Below are 17852 nucleotides of genomic sequence, written 5' to 3'. Positions count from 1 at the left end.
TCTCCTTGATCTCTTTTACTTTCCCATCTGCTTGTTGAGCCACCAAGACCCTGTCTCGAAGCACAGATCGGATCTTTAACTGAGCTAACAGTGATCCTTCGGGCCCTACACTTAGCCGCAAGCCCATTTTCTTTAATTCCACTATACTTTCTTGTTCCTTAAGCTCCATATCATTCATCACTGTTTTTCCCTTCCTACTCAAGGCATCGGCTACTACATTAGCCTTACCAGGATGGTAATCAATAACACAATCGTAATCTTTTATTAACTCTACCCATCTTCTCTGCCGCATGTTTAACTCCTTCTGTGACATCAAATACTTCAAACTTTTATGGTCTTCAAACTGTGAAATCATCAACGAACTGCTGTAACGGGTGACGCATGGATTCGACATCCCAAACAGCCCGTAGGGACTCAGAAATCAGCAACGAACTGCTGTCACGGGTGACGCATGGATTCGACAGCCCAACCATCCCGTAGGGACTCAGAAATCATCAACGAACTACTATCGCGGATGACGCATGGATTCGACAGCCGGAATAGCACCTAGGCACTCAGATATCACCAACGAATTCCTGTCACGGGTGACGGATGAATTCGCCGGCCCAAGCAGCCCCTACGGACTGCGAAATCATCAACGAACTGCTGTCACGGGTGACACAAGGATTCGACAGCCCAAACAGTCGTAGGGACTCAGAAATCAACAACGAACTGCTGTCACGGGTGACACATGGATTCGACAGCCCAAACAGTCGTAGGGACTCAGAAATCAAAAACGAACTGCTGTCACCGGTGACGCATGAATTCGACAGCCCAAACAGCCCCTAGGGACTTAGAAATCATCAACGAACTGCTGTCACGGGTGACGCGTGGATTCGACAGCCCAAACAGCCCCTAGGGACTTAGAAATCATCAACGAACTGCTCTCCGGCTGACGCGTGGATTCGACAGCCCAAACAGCCCGTAGCGAGTCAAAAATCAGCAACGCACTGCTGTCACGGGTGACGCGTGGATTCGACAGCCCAAACAGCCCGTAGCGACTCAGAAATCAGCAACGAACTGCTGTCACGGGTGACGCGTGGATTTGACAGCCCAAACAGCCCCTAGAGACTTATAAATCAGCAACGAACTGCTGTCACGGGTGACGCTTGGATTCGACAGCCCAACCATCCCGTAGGGACTCAGAAATCATCAACGAGCTACTATCGCGGCTGACGCATGGATTCGACAGCCGGAATAGCACCTAGGCACTCAGATATCACCAACGAATTCCTGTCAAGGGTGATGGATGAATTCGCCGGCCCAAACAGCCCCTACGGACTGCGAAATCATCAACGAACTGCTGTCACGGGTGACACAAGGATTCGACAGCCCAAACAGTCGTAGGGACTCAGAAATCAACAACGAACTGCTATCACGGGTGACGCATGGATTCGACAGCCCAAACAGCCCCTAGGGACTTAGAAATCATCAACGAACTGCTCTCACGGCTGACGCGTGGATTCGACAGCCCAAACAGCCCGTAGCGACTCAGAAATCAGCAACGAACTGCTGTCACGGGTGACGCATGGATTCGACAGCGCAAAAAGCCCCTAGCGACTCAGAAATCATCAACGAGCTACTATCGCGGCTGACGCATGGATTCGACAGCCGGAATAGCACCTAGGCACTCAGATATCACCAACGAATTCCTGTCAAGGGTGATGGATGAATTCGCCGGCCCAAACAGCCCCTACGGACTGCGAAATCATCAACGAACTGCTGTCACGGGTGACACAAGGATTCGACAGCCCAAACAGTCGTAGGGACTCAGAAATCAACAACGAACTGCTATCACGGGTGACGCATGGATTCGACAGCCCAAACAGCCCCTAGGGACTTAGAAATCATCAACGAACTGCTCTCACGGCTGACGCGTGGATTCGACAGCCCAAACAGCCCGTAGCGACTCAGAAATCAGCAACGAACTGCTGTCACGGGTGACGCATGGATTCGACAGCGCAAAAAGCCCCTAGCGACTCAGAAATCATCAACGAACTACTATCGCGGCTGACGCATGGATTCGACAGCGCCAACACTCCTAGAGACTTATAAAACAGCAACGAACTGCTGTCACGGGTGACCCATGGATTCGACATCCTAAACAGCCCTTATGGACTTAGAAATCATCAACGAACTGCTGTCACGGGTGACGCATGGATTGGGCATCCCTTACAGCCCCTAAGGACTCAGAAATCATAAACGAACTACTATCGCGGCTCACGCATAGATGCGACAGCCGGAATAGCCCCTAGGCACTCAGATATCACCAAGGAATTCCTGTCACGGGTGACGGATGAATTCGCCAGCCCAAACAGCCCCTACGGACTGCGAAATCATCAACGAACTGCTGTCACGGGTGACACAAGGATTCGACAGCCCAAACAGTCGTAGGGACTCAGAAATCAACAACGAACTGCTATCACGGGTGACGCATGGATTCGACAGCCCAAACAGCCCCTAGGGACTTAGAAATCATCAACGAACTGCTCTCACGGCTGACGCGTGGATTCGACAGCCCAAACAGCCCGTAGCGACTCAGAAATCAGCAACGAACTGCTGTCACGGGTGACGCATGGATTCGACAGCGCAAAAAGCCCCTAGCGACTCAGAAATCATCAACGAGCTACTATCGCGGCTGACGCATGGATTCGACAGCCGGAATAGCACCTAGGCACTCAGATATCACCAACGAATTCCTGTCACGGGTGACAGATGAATTCGCCGGCCCAAACAGCCCCTACGGACTGCGAAATCATCAACGAACTGCTGTCACGGGTGACACAAGGATTCGACAGCCCAAACAGTCGTAGGGACTCAGAAATCAACAACGAACTGCTGTCACGGGTGACGCATGGATTCGACAGCCCAAACAGCCCCTAGGGACTTATAAATCATCAACGAACTGCTCTCACGGCTGACGCGTGGATTCGACAGCCCAAACAGCCCGTAGCGACTCAGAAATCAGCAACGAACTGCTGTCACGGGTGACGCATGGATTCGACAGCGCAAAACGCCCCTAGCGACTCAGAAATCATCAACGAACTACTATCGCGGCTGACGCATGGATTCGACAGCGCCAACACTCCTAGAGACTTATAAAACAGCAACGAACTGCTGTCACGGGTGACCCATGGATTCGACATCCTAAACAGCCCTTATGGACTTAGAAATCATCAACGAACTGCTGTCACGGGTGACGCATGGATTGGGCATCCCTTACAGCCCCTAAGGACTCAGAAATCATAAACGAACTACTATCGCGGCTCACGCATAGATGCGACAGCCGGAATAGCCCCTAGGCACTCAGATATCACCAAGGAATTCCTATCACGGGTGACGGATGAATTCTCCAGCCCAAACAGCCCCTACGGACTGAGAAATCATCAACGAACTGCTGTCACGGGTGACACATGGATTCGACAGCCCAAACAGTCGTAGGGACTCAGAAATCAACAACGAACTGCTATCACGGTTGACACATGGATTCGAAAGCCCAAACAGTCGTAGGGACTCAGAAATCATCAACGAACTGCTGTCACGGGTGACGCATGGATTCGACAGCCCAAACAGCCCCTAGGGACATAGAAATCATCAACGAACTGCTGTCACGGGTGACGCATGGATTGGGCATCCCTTACAGCCCCTAAGGACTCAGAAATCATAAACGAACTACTATCGCGGCTCACGCATAGATGCGACAGCCGGAATAGCCCCTAGGCACTGAGATATCACCAAGGAATTCCTGTCACGGGTGACGGATGAATTCGCCAGCCCAAACAGCCCCTACGGACTGAGAAATCATCAACGAACTTCTGTCACGGGTGACACATGGATTCGACAGCCCAAACAGTCGTAGGGACTCAGAAATCAACAACGAACTGCTGTCACGGGTGACGCATGGATTCGACAGCCCAAACAGCCCCTAGAGACTTAGAAATCATCAACGAACTGCTCTCACGGCTGACACGTGGATTTGACAGCCCAAACAGCCCGTAGCAACTCAGAAATCAGCAACGAACTGCAGTTACGGGTGCCGCATGGATTCGACAGCGCAAACAACCCCTAGATTCTTACAAAACAGCAACGAACTGCTGTCACGGGTGACGCATGTAGTCGACAGCGCAAACACCCCTAGAGACTTATAAAACAGTAACGAACTGCTGTCACGGGTGACGGATGAATTCGCCAGCCCAAACAGCCCCTACGGACTGAGAAATCATCAACGAACTGCTGTCACGGGTGACGCATTGATTTGATAGCCCAAGCAGCCCGTAGGGACTCAGAAATCATCAACAAACTGCTGTCACGGGTGACGCGTGGATTCGACAGCCCAAACAGCCCGTAGCGACTCAGAAATCAGCAACGAACTGCTGTCACGGGTGACGCGTGGATTCGACAGCCCAAACAGCCCCTAGAGACTTATAAATCAACAACGAACTGCTGTCACGGGTGACGCCTGGATTCGACAGTCCAACCATCCCGTAGGGACTCAGAAATCATCAACGAACTACTATCGCGGCTGACGCATGGATTCGACAGCCGAAATAGCACCTAGGCACTCAGATATCACCAACGAATTCCTGTCACGGGTGACGGATGAATTCGCCGGCCCAAACAGCCCCTACGGACTGCGAAATCATCAAGGAACTGCTGTCACGGGTGATACAAGGATTCGACAGCCCAAACAGTCGTAGGGACTCAGAAATCAACAACGAACTGCTGTCACGGGAGACACATGGATTCGACAGCCCAAACAGTCGTAGGGACTCAGAAATCAACAACGAACTGCTGTCACGGGTGACGCATGAATTCGACAGCCCAAATAGCCCCTAGGGACTTAGAAATCATCAACGAACTGCTCTCACGGCTGACGCGTGGATTCGACAGCCCAAACAGCCCCTAGGGACTTAGAAATCATGAACGAACTGCTCTCCGGCTGACGCGTGGATTCGACAGCCCCAACAGCCCGTAGCGAGTCAGAAATCAGCAACGCACTGCTGTCACGGGTGACGCGTGGATTCGATAGACCAAACAGCCCCTAGAGACTTATAAATCGGCAACGAACTGCTGTCACGGGTGACGCCTGGATTCGACAGCCCAACCATCCCGTAGGGACTCAGAAATCATCAACGAACTACTATCGCGGCTGACGCATGGATTCGACAGCCGGAATAGCACCTAGGCACTCAGATATCACCAACGAATTCCTGTCACGGGTGACGGATGAATTCGCCGGCCCAAACAGCCCCTACGGACTGCGAAATCATCAACGAACTGCTGTCACGGGTGACACAAGGATTCGACAGCCCAAACAGTCGTAGGGACTCAGAAATCAACAACGAACTGCTGTCACGGGTGACACATGGATTCGACAGCCCAAACAGTCGTAGGGACTCAGAAATCAACAACGAACTGCTGTCACGGGTGATGCATGAATTCGACAGCCCAAACAGCCCCTAGGGACTTAGAAATCATCAACGAACTGCTCTCACGGCTGACGCGTGGATTCGACAGCCCAAACAGCCCTTAGGGACTTAGAAATCATAAACGAACTGCTCTCCGGCTGACGCGTGGATTCGACAGCCCCAACAGCCCGTAGCGATTCAAAAATCAGCAACGCACTGCTGTCAAGGGTGACGCGTGGAATCGACAGCCCAAACAGCCCTTATGGACTTAGAAATCATCAACGAACTGCTGTCACGGGTGACGCATGGATTCGACAGCCCAAGCAGCCCGTAGGCACTTATAAATCAGCAACGAACTGCTGTCACGGGTGACGCCTGGATTCGACAGCCCAACTATCCCGTAGGGACTCAGAAATCATCAACGAACTACTATCGCGGCTGACGCATGGATTCGACAGCCGGAATAGCACCTAGGCACTCAGATATCACCAACGAACTTCTGTCACGGGTGACGCATGTAGTCGACAGCGCAAACACCCCTAGAGACTTATAAAACAGTAACGAACTGCTGTCACGGGTGACGGATGAATTCGCCAGCCCAAACAGCCCCTACGGACTGAGAAATCATCAACGAACTGCTGTCACGGGTGACGCATTGATTCGAAAGCCCAAGCAGCCCGTAGGGACTCAGAAATCATCAACGAACTGCTGTCACGGGTGACGCATGGATTCGACAGCCCAAACAGCCCCTAGGGACTTAGAAATCATGAACGAACTGCTCTCCGGCTGACGCCTGGATTCGACAGCCCCAACAGCCCGTAGCGAGTCAGAAATCAGCAACGCACTGCTGTCACGGGTGACGCGTGGATTCGAAAGCCCAAACAGCCCGTAGCGACTCAGAAATCAGCAACGAACTGCTGTCACGGGTGACGCGTGGATTCGACAGCCGTAATAGCACCTAGGCACTCAGATATCACCAACGAATTCCTGTCACGGGTGACGGATGAATTCGCCGGCCCAAACAGCCCCTACGGACTGCGAAATCATCAACGAACTGCTGTCACGGGTGACACAAGGATTCGACAGCCCAAACAGTCGTAGGGACTCAGAAATCAACAACGAACTGCTGTCACGGGTGACGCGTGGATTCGACAGCCCAAACAGCCCCTAGAGACTTATAAATCAACAACGAACTGCTGTCACGGGTGACGCCTGGATTCGACAGCCCAACCATCCCGTAGGGACTCAGAAATCATCAACGAACTACTATCGCGGCTGACGCATGGATTCGACAGCCGGAATAGCACCTAGGCACTCAGAAATCACCAACGAATTCCTGTCACGGGTGACGTATGAATTCGCCGGCCCAAACAGCCCCTACGGACTTAGAAATCATCAACGAACTACTGTCACGGGTGACACATGGATTCGACAGCCCAAACAGTCGTAGGGACTCAGAAATCATCAACGAACTGCTGTCACGGGTGACGCTTGGATTCGACAGCGCAAAAAGCCCCTAGCGACTCAGAAATCATCAACGAACTACTATCGCGGCTGACGCATGGATTCGACAGCGCCAACACTCCTAGAGACTTATAAAACAGCAACGAACTGCTGTCACGGGTGACCCATGGATTCGACATCCTAAACAGCCCTTATGGACTTAGAAATCATCAACGAACTGCTGTCACGGGTGACGCATAGATTCGACAGCCCAAGCTGCCCGTAGGGACTTATAAATCAGCAACGAACTGCTGTCACGGGTGACGCCTGGATTCGACATCCTAAACAGCCCGTAGGGAATTAGAAATCATCAACGAACTGCTGTCACGGGTGACGCATGGATTCGACAGCCCAAGCAGCCAGTAGGGACTTATAAATCAGCAACGAACTGCTGTCACGGGTGACGCCTGGATTCGACATCCTAAACAGCCCTTATGGACTTAGAAATCATCAACGAACTGCTGTCACGGGTGACGCATGGATTGGGCATCCCTTACAGCCCCTAGGGACTCAGAAATCATCAACGAACTACTATCGCTGCTGACGGATGGATTCGACAGCCGGAATAGCCCCTAGGCACTCAAATATCACGAACGAATTCCTGTCACGGGTGACGGATGCATTCGCCAGCCCCTACGGACTGAGAAATCATCAACGAACTGCTGTCACGGGTGACACATGGATTCGACAGCCCAAACAGTCGTAGGGACTCAGAAATCAACAACGAACTGCTGTCACGGGTGACCCATGGATTCAACAGCCCAAACAGTCGTAGGGACTCAGAAATCATCAACGAACTGCTGTCACGGGTGACGCTTGGATTCGACAGCCCAAACAGCCCCTAGGGACTTAGAAATCATCAACGAACTGCTCTCAGGGCTGACGCGTGGATTTGACAGCCCAAACAGCCCGTAGCAACTCAGAAATCAGCAACGAACTGCTGTCACGGGTGACGCATGGATTCGACAGCCCAAACAGCCCCTAGGGACTTAGAAATCATGAACGAACTGCTCTCCGGCTGACGCGTGGATTCGACAGCCCCAACAGCCCGTAGCGAGTCAGAAATCAGCAACGAACTGCTGTCACGGGTGACGCGTGGATTCGACAGCCCAAACAGCCCCTAGAGACTTATAAATCAGCAACGAACTGCTGTCACGGGTGACGCCTGGATTCGACAGCCCAACCATCCCGTAGGGACTCAGAAATCATCAACGAACTACTATCGCGGCTGACGCATGGATTCGACAGCCGTCATAGCACCTAGGCACTCAGATATCACCAACGAATTCCTGTCACGGGTGACGGATGAATTCGCCGGCCCAAACAGCCCCTACGGACTGCGAAATCATCAACGAACTGCTGTCACGGGTGACACAAGGATTCGACAGCCCAAACAGTCGTAGGGACTCAGAAATCAACAACGAACTGCTGTCACGGGTGACCCATGGATTCGACAGCCCAAACAGTCGTAGGGACTCAGAAATCAACAACGAACTGCTGTCACGGGTGACGCATGGATTCGACAGCCCAAACAGCCCCTAGGGACTGAGAAATCATCAACGAACTGCTCTCACGGCTGACGCGTGGATTCGACAGCCCAAACAGCCCGTAGCGACTCAGAAATCAGCAACGAACTGCTGTCACGGGTGACGCATGGATTCGACATCGCAAACAGCCCTAGCGACTCAGAAATCATCAACGAACTACTATCGCGGCTGACGCATGGATTCGACAGCGCCAACACTCCTAGAGACTTATAAAACAACAACGAACTGCTGTCACGGGTGACCCATGGATTCGACATCCTAAACAGCCCTTATGGACTTAGAAATCATCAACGAATTGCTATCACGGGTGACGCATGGATTGGGCATCCCTTACAACCCCTAAGGATTCAGAAATCATAAACGAGCTACTATCGCGGCTCACGCATGGATGCGACAGCCGGAATAGCCCCTAGGCACTCAGATATCACCAAGGAATTCCTGTCACGGGTGACGGATGAATTCGCCAGCCCAAACAGCCCCTACGGACTGAGAAATCATCAACGAACTGCTGTCACGGGTGACACATGGATTCGACAGCCCAAACAGTCGTAAGGACTCAGAAATCAACAACGAACTGCTGTCACGGGTGACACATGGATTCGACAGCCCAAACAGTCCTAGGGACTCAGAAATCATCAACGAACTGCTGTCACGGGTGACGCGTGGATTCGACAGCCCAAACAGCCCCTAGGGACATAGAAATCATCAACGAACTGCTCTCCGGCTGACGCGTGGATTCGACAGCCCAAACAGCCCGTAGCGAGTCAGAAATCAGCAACGAACTGCTGTCACGGGTGACGCGTGGATTCGACAGCCCAAACAGCCCCTAGAGACTTATAAATCAACAACGAACTGCTGTCACGGGTGACGCCTGGATTCAACAGCCCAACCATCCCGTAGGGACTCAGAAATCATCAACGAACTACTATCGCGGCTGACGCATGGATTCGACAGCCGGAATAACACCTAGGCACTCAGATATCACCAACGAATTCCTGTCAAGGGTGATGGATGAATTCGCCGGCCCAAACAGCCCCTATGGACTGCGAAATCATCAACGAACTGCTGTCACGGTGACACAAGGATTCGACAGCCCAAACAGTCGTAGGGAATCAGAAATCAACAACGAACTGCTGTCACGGGTGACGCATGGATTCGACAGCCCAAACAGTCGTAGGGACTCAGAAATCAACAACGAACTGCTGTCACGGGTGACGCATGGATTCGAAAGCCCAAACAGCCCCTAGGGACTCAGAAATCATCAACGAACTGCTCTCACGGCTGACGCGTGGATTCGACAGCCCAAACAGCCCGTAGCGACTCAGAAATCAGCAACGAACTGCTGTCACGGGTGACGCATGAATTCGACATCGCAAACAGCCCTAGCGACTCAGAAATCATCAACGAACTACTATCGCGGCTGACGCATGGATTCGACAGCGCCAACACTCCTAGAGACTTATAAAACAACAACGAACTGCTGTCACGGGTGACCCATGGATTCGACATCCTAAACAGCCCTTATGGACTTAGAAATCATCAACGAATTGCTATCACGGGTGACGCATGGATTGGGCATCCCTTACAGCCCCTAAGGATTCAGAAATCATAAACGAGCTACTATCGCGGCTCACGCATGGATGCGACAGCCGGAATAGCCCCTAGGCACTCAGATATCACCAAGGAATTCCTGTCACGGGTGACGGATGAATTCGCCAGCCCAAACAGCCCCTACGGACTGAGAAATCATCAACGAACTGCTGTCACGGGTGACACATGGATTCGACAGCCCAAACAGTCGTAAGGACTCAGAAATCAACAACGAACTGCTGTCACGGGTGACACATGGATTCGACAGCCCAAACAGCCCCTAGGGACTTAGAAATCATGAACGAACTGCTCTCCGGCTGACGCCTGGATTCGACAGCCCCAACAGCCCGTAGCGAGTCAGAAATCAGCAACGCACTGCTGTCACGGGTGACGCGTGGATTCGACAGCCCAAACAGCCCGTAGCGAGTCAGAAATCAGCAACGAACTGCTGTCACGGGTGACGCGTGGATTCGACAGCCCAAACAGCCCCTAGAGACTTATAAATCAACAACGAACTGCTGTCACGGGTGACGCCTGGATTCGACAGCCCAACCATCCCGTAGGGACTCAGAAATCATCAACGAACTACTATCGCGGCTGACGCATGGATTCGACAGCCGGAATAACACCTAGGCTCTCAGATATCACCAACGAATTCCTGTCAAGGGTGATGGATGAATTCGCCGGCCCAAACAGCCCCTACGGACTGCGAAATCATCAACGAACTGCTGTCACGTTGACACAAGGATTCGACAGCCCAAACAGTCGTAGGGACTCAGAAATCAACAACGAACTGCTGTCACGGGTGACACCTGGATTCGACAGCCCAAACAGCCCCTAGCGACTCAGAAATCATCAACGAACTACTATCGCGGCTGACACATGGATTCGACAGCGCAAACACCCCTTGAGACTTATAAAACAGCAAGGAACTGCTGTCACGGGTGACCCATGGATTCGACATCCCAAACACCCCTTATGGACTTAAAAATCACCAATGAACTGCTGTCACGGGTGACGCATGGATTGGGCATCCCATACAGCCCCTAGGGATTCAGAAATCATCAACGAACTACTATTGCTGCTGACGCATGGATTCGACAGCCGGAATAGCCCCTAGGCACTCAAATATCACGAACGAATTCCTGTCACGGGTGACGGATGAATTCGCCAGCCCAAACAGCCCCTACGGACTGAGAAATCATCAACGAACTGCTGTCACGGGTGACACATTGATTCGAAAGCCCAAGCAGCCCGTAGGGACTCAGAAATCATCAACGTACTGCTGTCACGGGTGACGCATGGATTCGACAGCCCAAACAGCCCCTAGGGACTTAGAAATCATGAACGAACTGCTCTCCGTCTGACGCGTGGATTCGACAGCCCAAACAGCCCGTAGCGAGTCAGAAATCAGCAACGCACTGCTATCACGGGTGACGCGTGGATTCGACAGCCCAAACAGCCCGTAGCGACTCAGAAATCAGCAACGAACTGCTGTCACGGGTGACGCGTGGATTCGACAGCCCAAACAGCCCCTAGAGACTTATAAATCAGCAACGAACTGCTGTCACGGGTGACGCCTGGATTCGACAGCCCAACAATCCCGTAGGGACTCAGAAATCATCAACGAACTACTATCGCGGCTGACGCATGGATTCGACAGCCGTAATAGCACCTAGGCACTCAGATATCACCAACGAATTCCTGTCACGGGTGACGGATGAATTCGCCGGCCCAAACAGCCCCTACGGACTGAGAAATCAACAACGAACTGCTGTCACGGGTGACCCATGGATTCGACAGCCCAAACAGTCGTAGGGACTCAGAAATCAACAACGAACTGCTGTCACGGGTGACGCATGGATTCGACAGCCCAAACAGCCCCTAGGGACTTAGAAATCATCAACGAACTGCTCTCACGGCTGACGCGTGGATTCGACAGCCCAAACAGCCCGTAGCGACTCAGAAATCAGCAACGAACTGCTGTCACGGGTGACGCATGGATTCGACATCGCAAACAGCCCTAGCGACTCAGAAATCATCAACGAACTACTATCGCGGCTGACGCATGGATTCGACAGCGCCAACACTCCTAGAGACTTATAAAACAACAACGAACTGCTGTCACGGGTGACCCATGGATTCGACATCCTAAACAGCCCTTATGGACTTAGAAATCATCAACGAATTGCTGTCACGGGTGACGCATGGATTGGGCATCCCTTACAGCCCCTAAGGACTCAGAAATCATAAACGAGCTACTATCGCGGCTCACGCATGGATGCGACAGCCGGAATAGCCCCTAGGCACTCAGATATCACCAAGGAATTCCTGTCACGGGTGACGGATGAATTCGCCAGCCCAAACAGCCCCTACGGACTGAGAAATCATCAACGAACTGCTGTCACGGGTGACACATGGATTCGACAGCCCAAACAGTCGTAAGGACTCAGAAATCAACAACGAACTGCTGTCACGGGTGACGCATGGATTCGACATCGCAAACAGCCCTAGCGACTCAGAAATCATCAACGAACTACTATCGCGGCTGACGCATGGATTCGACAGCGCCAACACTCCTAGAGACTTATAAAACAACAACGAACTGCTGTCACGGGTGACCCATGGATTCGACATCCTAAACAGCCCTTATGGACTTAGAAATCATCAACGAACTGCTGTCACGGGTGACGCATGGATTGGGCATCCCTTACAGCCCCTAGGGACTCAGAAATCATCAACGAACTACTATCGCTGCTGACGCATGGATTCGACAGCCCAAACAGTCCTAGGGACTCAGAAATCATCAACGAACTGCTGTCACGGGTGACGCGTGGATTCGACAGCCCAAACAGCCCCTAGGGACATAGAAATCATCAACGAACTGCTCTCCGGCTGACGCGTGGATTCGACAGCCCAAACAGCCCGTAGCGAGTCAGAAATCAGCAACGAACTGCTGTCACGGGTGACGCGTGGATTCGACAGCCCAAACAGCCCCTAGAGACTTATAAATCAACAACGAACTGCTGTCACGGGTGACGCCTGGATTCGACAGCCCAACCATCCCGTAGGGACTCAGAAATCATCAACGAACTACTATCGCGGCTGACGCATGGATTCGACAGCCGGAATAACACTTAGGAACTCAGATATCACCAACGAATTCCTGTCAAGGGTGACGGATGAATTCGCCGGCCCAAACAGCCCCTACGGACTGCGAAATCATCAACGAACTGCTGTCACGGGTGACACAAGGATTCGACAGCCCAAACAGTCGTAGGGACTCAGAAATCAACAACGAACTGCTGTCACGGGTGACCCATGGATTCGACAGCCCAAACAGTCGTAGGGACTCAGAAATCAACAACGAACTGCTGTCACGGGTGACGCATGGATTCGACAGCCCAAACAGCCCCTAGGGTCTTAGAAATCATCAACGAACTGCTCTCACGGCTGACGCGTGGATTCGACAGCCCAAACAGCCCGTAGCGACTCAGAAATCAGCAACGAACTGCTGTCACGGGTGACGCATGGATTCGACATCGCAAACAGCCCTAGCGACTCAGAAATCATCAACGAACTACTATCGCGGCTCACGCATGGATGCGACAGCCGGAATAGCCCCTAGGCACTCAGATATCACCAAGGAATTCCTGTCACGGGTGACGGATGAATTCGCCAGCCCAAACAGCCCCTACGGACTGAGAAATCATCAACGAACTGCTGTCACGGGTGACACATGGATTCGACAGCCCAAACAGTCGTAAGGACTCAGAAATCAACAACGAACTGCTGTCACGGGTGACACATGGATTCGACAGCCCAAACAGTCCTAGGGACTCAGAAATCATTAACGAACTGCTGTCACGGGTGACGCGTGGATTCGACAGCCCAAACAGCCCCTAGGGACATAGAAATCATCAACGAACTGCTCTCCGGCTGACGCGTGGATTCGACAGCCCAAACAGCCCGTAGCGAGTCAGAAATCAGCAACGAACTGCTGTCACGGGTGACGCGTGGATTCGACAGCCCAAACAGCCCCTAGAGACTTATAAATCAACAACGAACTACTGTCACGGGTGACGCCTGGATTCGACAGCCCAACCATCCCGTAGGGACTCAGAAATCATCAACGAACTACTATCGCGGCTGACGCATGGATTCGACAGCCGGAATAACACCTAGGCACTCAGATATCACCAACGAATTCCTGTCAAGGGTGATGGATGAATTCGCCGGCCCAAACAGCCCCTACGGACTGCGAAATCATCAACGAACTGCTGTCACGGTGACACAAGGATTCGACAGCCCAAACAGTCGTAGGGACTCAGAAATCAACAACGAACTGCTGTCACGGGTGACGCATGGATTCGACAGCCCAAACAGTCGTAGGGACTCAGAAATCAACAACGAACTGCTGTCACGGGTGACGCCTGGATTCGACAGCCCAAACAGCCCCTAGGGACTTAGAAATCACCATCGAACTGCTGTCACGGGTGACGCATGGATTGGGCATCCCATACAGCCCCTAGGGACTCAGAAATCATCAACGAACTACTATCGCGGCTGACGCATGGATTCGACAGCGCAAACACCCCTACAGACTTATAAAACAGCAACGAACTACTGTCACGGGTGACCCATGGATTCGACATCCCAAACAGCCCTTATGGACTTATAAATCACCAATGAACTGCTGTCACGGGTGACGCATGGATTGGGCATCCCATACAGCCCCTAGGGACTCAGAAATCCTCAACGAACTACTATCGCGGCTGACGCATGGATTCGACAGCCGGAATAGCACCTAGGCACTCAGATATCACCAACGAATTCCTGTCACGGGTGACGGTTGAATGCGCCAGCCCAAACAGCCCCTACGGACTGAGAAATCATCAACGAACTGCAGTCACGGGTGACACAAGGATTCGACAGCCCAAACAGTCATAGGGACTCAGAAATCAACAACTAACTGCTGTCACGGGTGACACATGGATTCGACAACCCAAACAGTCGTAGGGACTCAGAAATCATCAACGAACTGCTGTCACGGGTGACGCATGGATTCGACAGTCCAAACAGCCCTAGAGACTTATAAATCAGCAACGAACTGCTCTCACGGGTGACGCATGGATTCGACAGCCCAAGCAGCCCGTAGGGACTCATAAATCAGCAACGAACTGCTGTCACGGGTGACGCATGTAGTCGACAGCGCAAACACCCCTAGAGACTTATAAAACAACAACGAACTGCTGTCACGGGTGACGCATGGATTCGACAGCCCAAGCAGCCCGTAGGGACTCATAAATCAGCAACGAACAGCTGTCACGGGTGACGCATGGATTCGGCATCCCCTGCAGCCCCTAGGGACTCAGAAATCATCAACGAACTCCAATCGCGGCTGACGCATGGATTCGACAGCCGGAATAGTCCATAGGCACTCAGATATCACCAACGAATTCCTGTCACGGATGAATTCGCCAGCCCAAACAGCCCCTACGGACTGAGAAATATCAACGAACTGCTGTCACGGGTGACACATGGATTCGACAGCCCAAACTGTCGTATGGACTTAGAAATCATCAACGAACTGCTGTCACAGGTGACGCATGGATTCGACAGCCCAAACAGCCCGTAGGGACTTAAAAATCATGAACGAACTGCTCTCGCGGCTGACCCATGGATTCGACATCCCAAACAGCCCTTATGGACTTATAAATCACCAATGAACTGCTGTCACGGGTGACGCATGGATTGGGCATCCCATACAGCCCCTAGGGACTCAGAAATCCTCAACGAACTACTATCGCGGCTGACGCATGGATTCGACAGCCGGAATAGCACCTAGGCACTCAGATATCACCAACGAATTCCTGTCACGGGTGACGGATGAATGCGCCAGCCCAAACAGCCCCTACGGACTGAGAAATCATCAACGAACTGCAGTCACGGGTGACACAAGGATTCGACAGCCCAAACAGCCCCTACGGACTGAGAAATCATCGACGAACTGCTGTCACGGGTGACACATGGATTCGACAGCCCAAACAGTCGTAGGGACTCAGAAATCATCAACGAACTGCTGTCACGGGTGACGCATGGATTCGACAGTGCAAACAGCCCCTAGCGACTCAGAAAACATCAACAAACTCCTATCGCGGCTGACGCATGGATTCGACAGCCAGAAGAGCACCTAGGCACACAGATATCACCAACGAATTCCTGTCACGGGTGACGGATGAATTCGCCAGCCCAAACAGCCCCTACGGACTGAGAAATCATCAACGAACTGCTGTCACGGGTGACACATGGATTCGACAGCCCAAACAGTCGTAGGGACTCAGAAATCAACAACGAACTGCTGTCACGCGTGATACGTGGATTCGACAGCCCAAATATCCCCTAGGGACTGAGGAATCATCAACGAACTGCTCTCGCGGCTGACGCGTGGATTCGACAGCCCATAGGTACTCAAAAATCAGCAACGAACTGCTGTCACGGGTGACGCATGGATTCGACAGCGCAAACAACCCCTAGAGACTTATAAAACAGCAACGAACTGCTGTCACGGGTGACGCATGTAGTCGACAGCGCAAACACCCCTAGAGACTTATAAAACAGCACCGAACTGCTGTCACGAGTGATGCATGGATTGGACAGCCCAAGCAGCCCGTAGGGACTCATAAATCAGCAACGAACTGCTTTCACGGGTGACGCATGGATTCGACAGCCCAACCATCCCGTAGGGACTCAGAAATCAGCAACGAACTGCTGTCACGGGTGACGCATGGATTCGACAGCGCAAACAGCCCCTAGAGACTTATAAAACAGCAAGGAATTGCTGTCACGGGTGACGCATGTAGTCGACAGCGCAAACACCCCTAGAGACTTATAAAACAGCAACGAACTGCTGTCACGGGTGACGCATGGATTGGACAGCCCAAGCAGCCCGTAGGGACTCATAAATCAGCAACGAACTGCTTTCACGGGTGAAGCATGGATTCGACAGCCCAAACAGTCGTAGGGACTAAGAAATCATCAACGAACTGCTCTCGCGGCTGACGCATGGATTCGACGGCCCACACAGCACCTATGGATTCAGAAATCAGGAACGAACTGCTGTCACGGGTGACGCATGGATTCGACAGTCCAAGCAGCCCGTAGGGACTCATAAATCAGCAACGAACTGCTTTCACGGGTAACGCATGGATTCGACAGCCCAAGCAGCCCGTAGGGACTCAGAAATCAGCAACGAACTGCTGTCACGGGTGAACCATGGATTCGACAGCGCAAAGAAACCCTAGGGACTCAGAAATCAGCACCGAACTGCTGTCACGTGTGACGCATAGATTCGACAGCGCACACAGCCTCTAGGGACTCATAAAGCATCAACGAACTGTTGTCACGTGTGACGCATCGATTCGACAGCCCAAACAGCCTCTAGGGACTCATCAAGCATCAACGAACTGTTGTAACGGGTGACGAATGGATTCGAGAGCCCAACGAGCCCCTTGGGACTCAGAAAGCAGCAAGAACTGCCGTCACGGGTGACGCATGTAGTAGACAGCGCAAACACCCCTAGAGACTAATAAAACAGCAACGAACTGCTGTCACGGGTGACGCATGGATTCAACAGCGCAAACATCCCCTAGGGACTCAGAAATCAGCAACGAACTGCTCTCACGGGTGACGCATGGATTCGACATCCGAAACAGCACCGACGCACTCAAATATCACCAACGAAGTCCTGTCACGGGTGACGGAT

Source organism: Populus trichocarpa, chromosome 2 (assembly GCF_000002775.5).
Source record: "Populus trichocarpa isolate Nisqually-1 chromosome 2, P.trichocarpa_v4.1, whole genome shotgun sequence".
NCBI classification, from domain to species: domain Eukaryota; kingdom Viridiplantae; phylum Streptophyta; class Magnoliopsida; order Malpighiales; family Salicaceae; genus Populus; species Populus trichocarpa.
Note: the sequence above shows the minus strand (reverse complement) of the source record.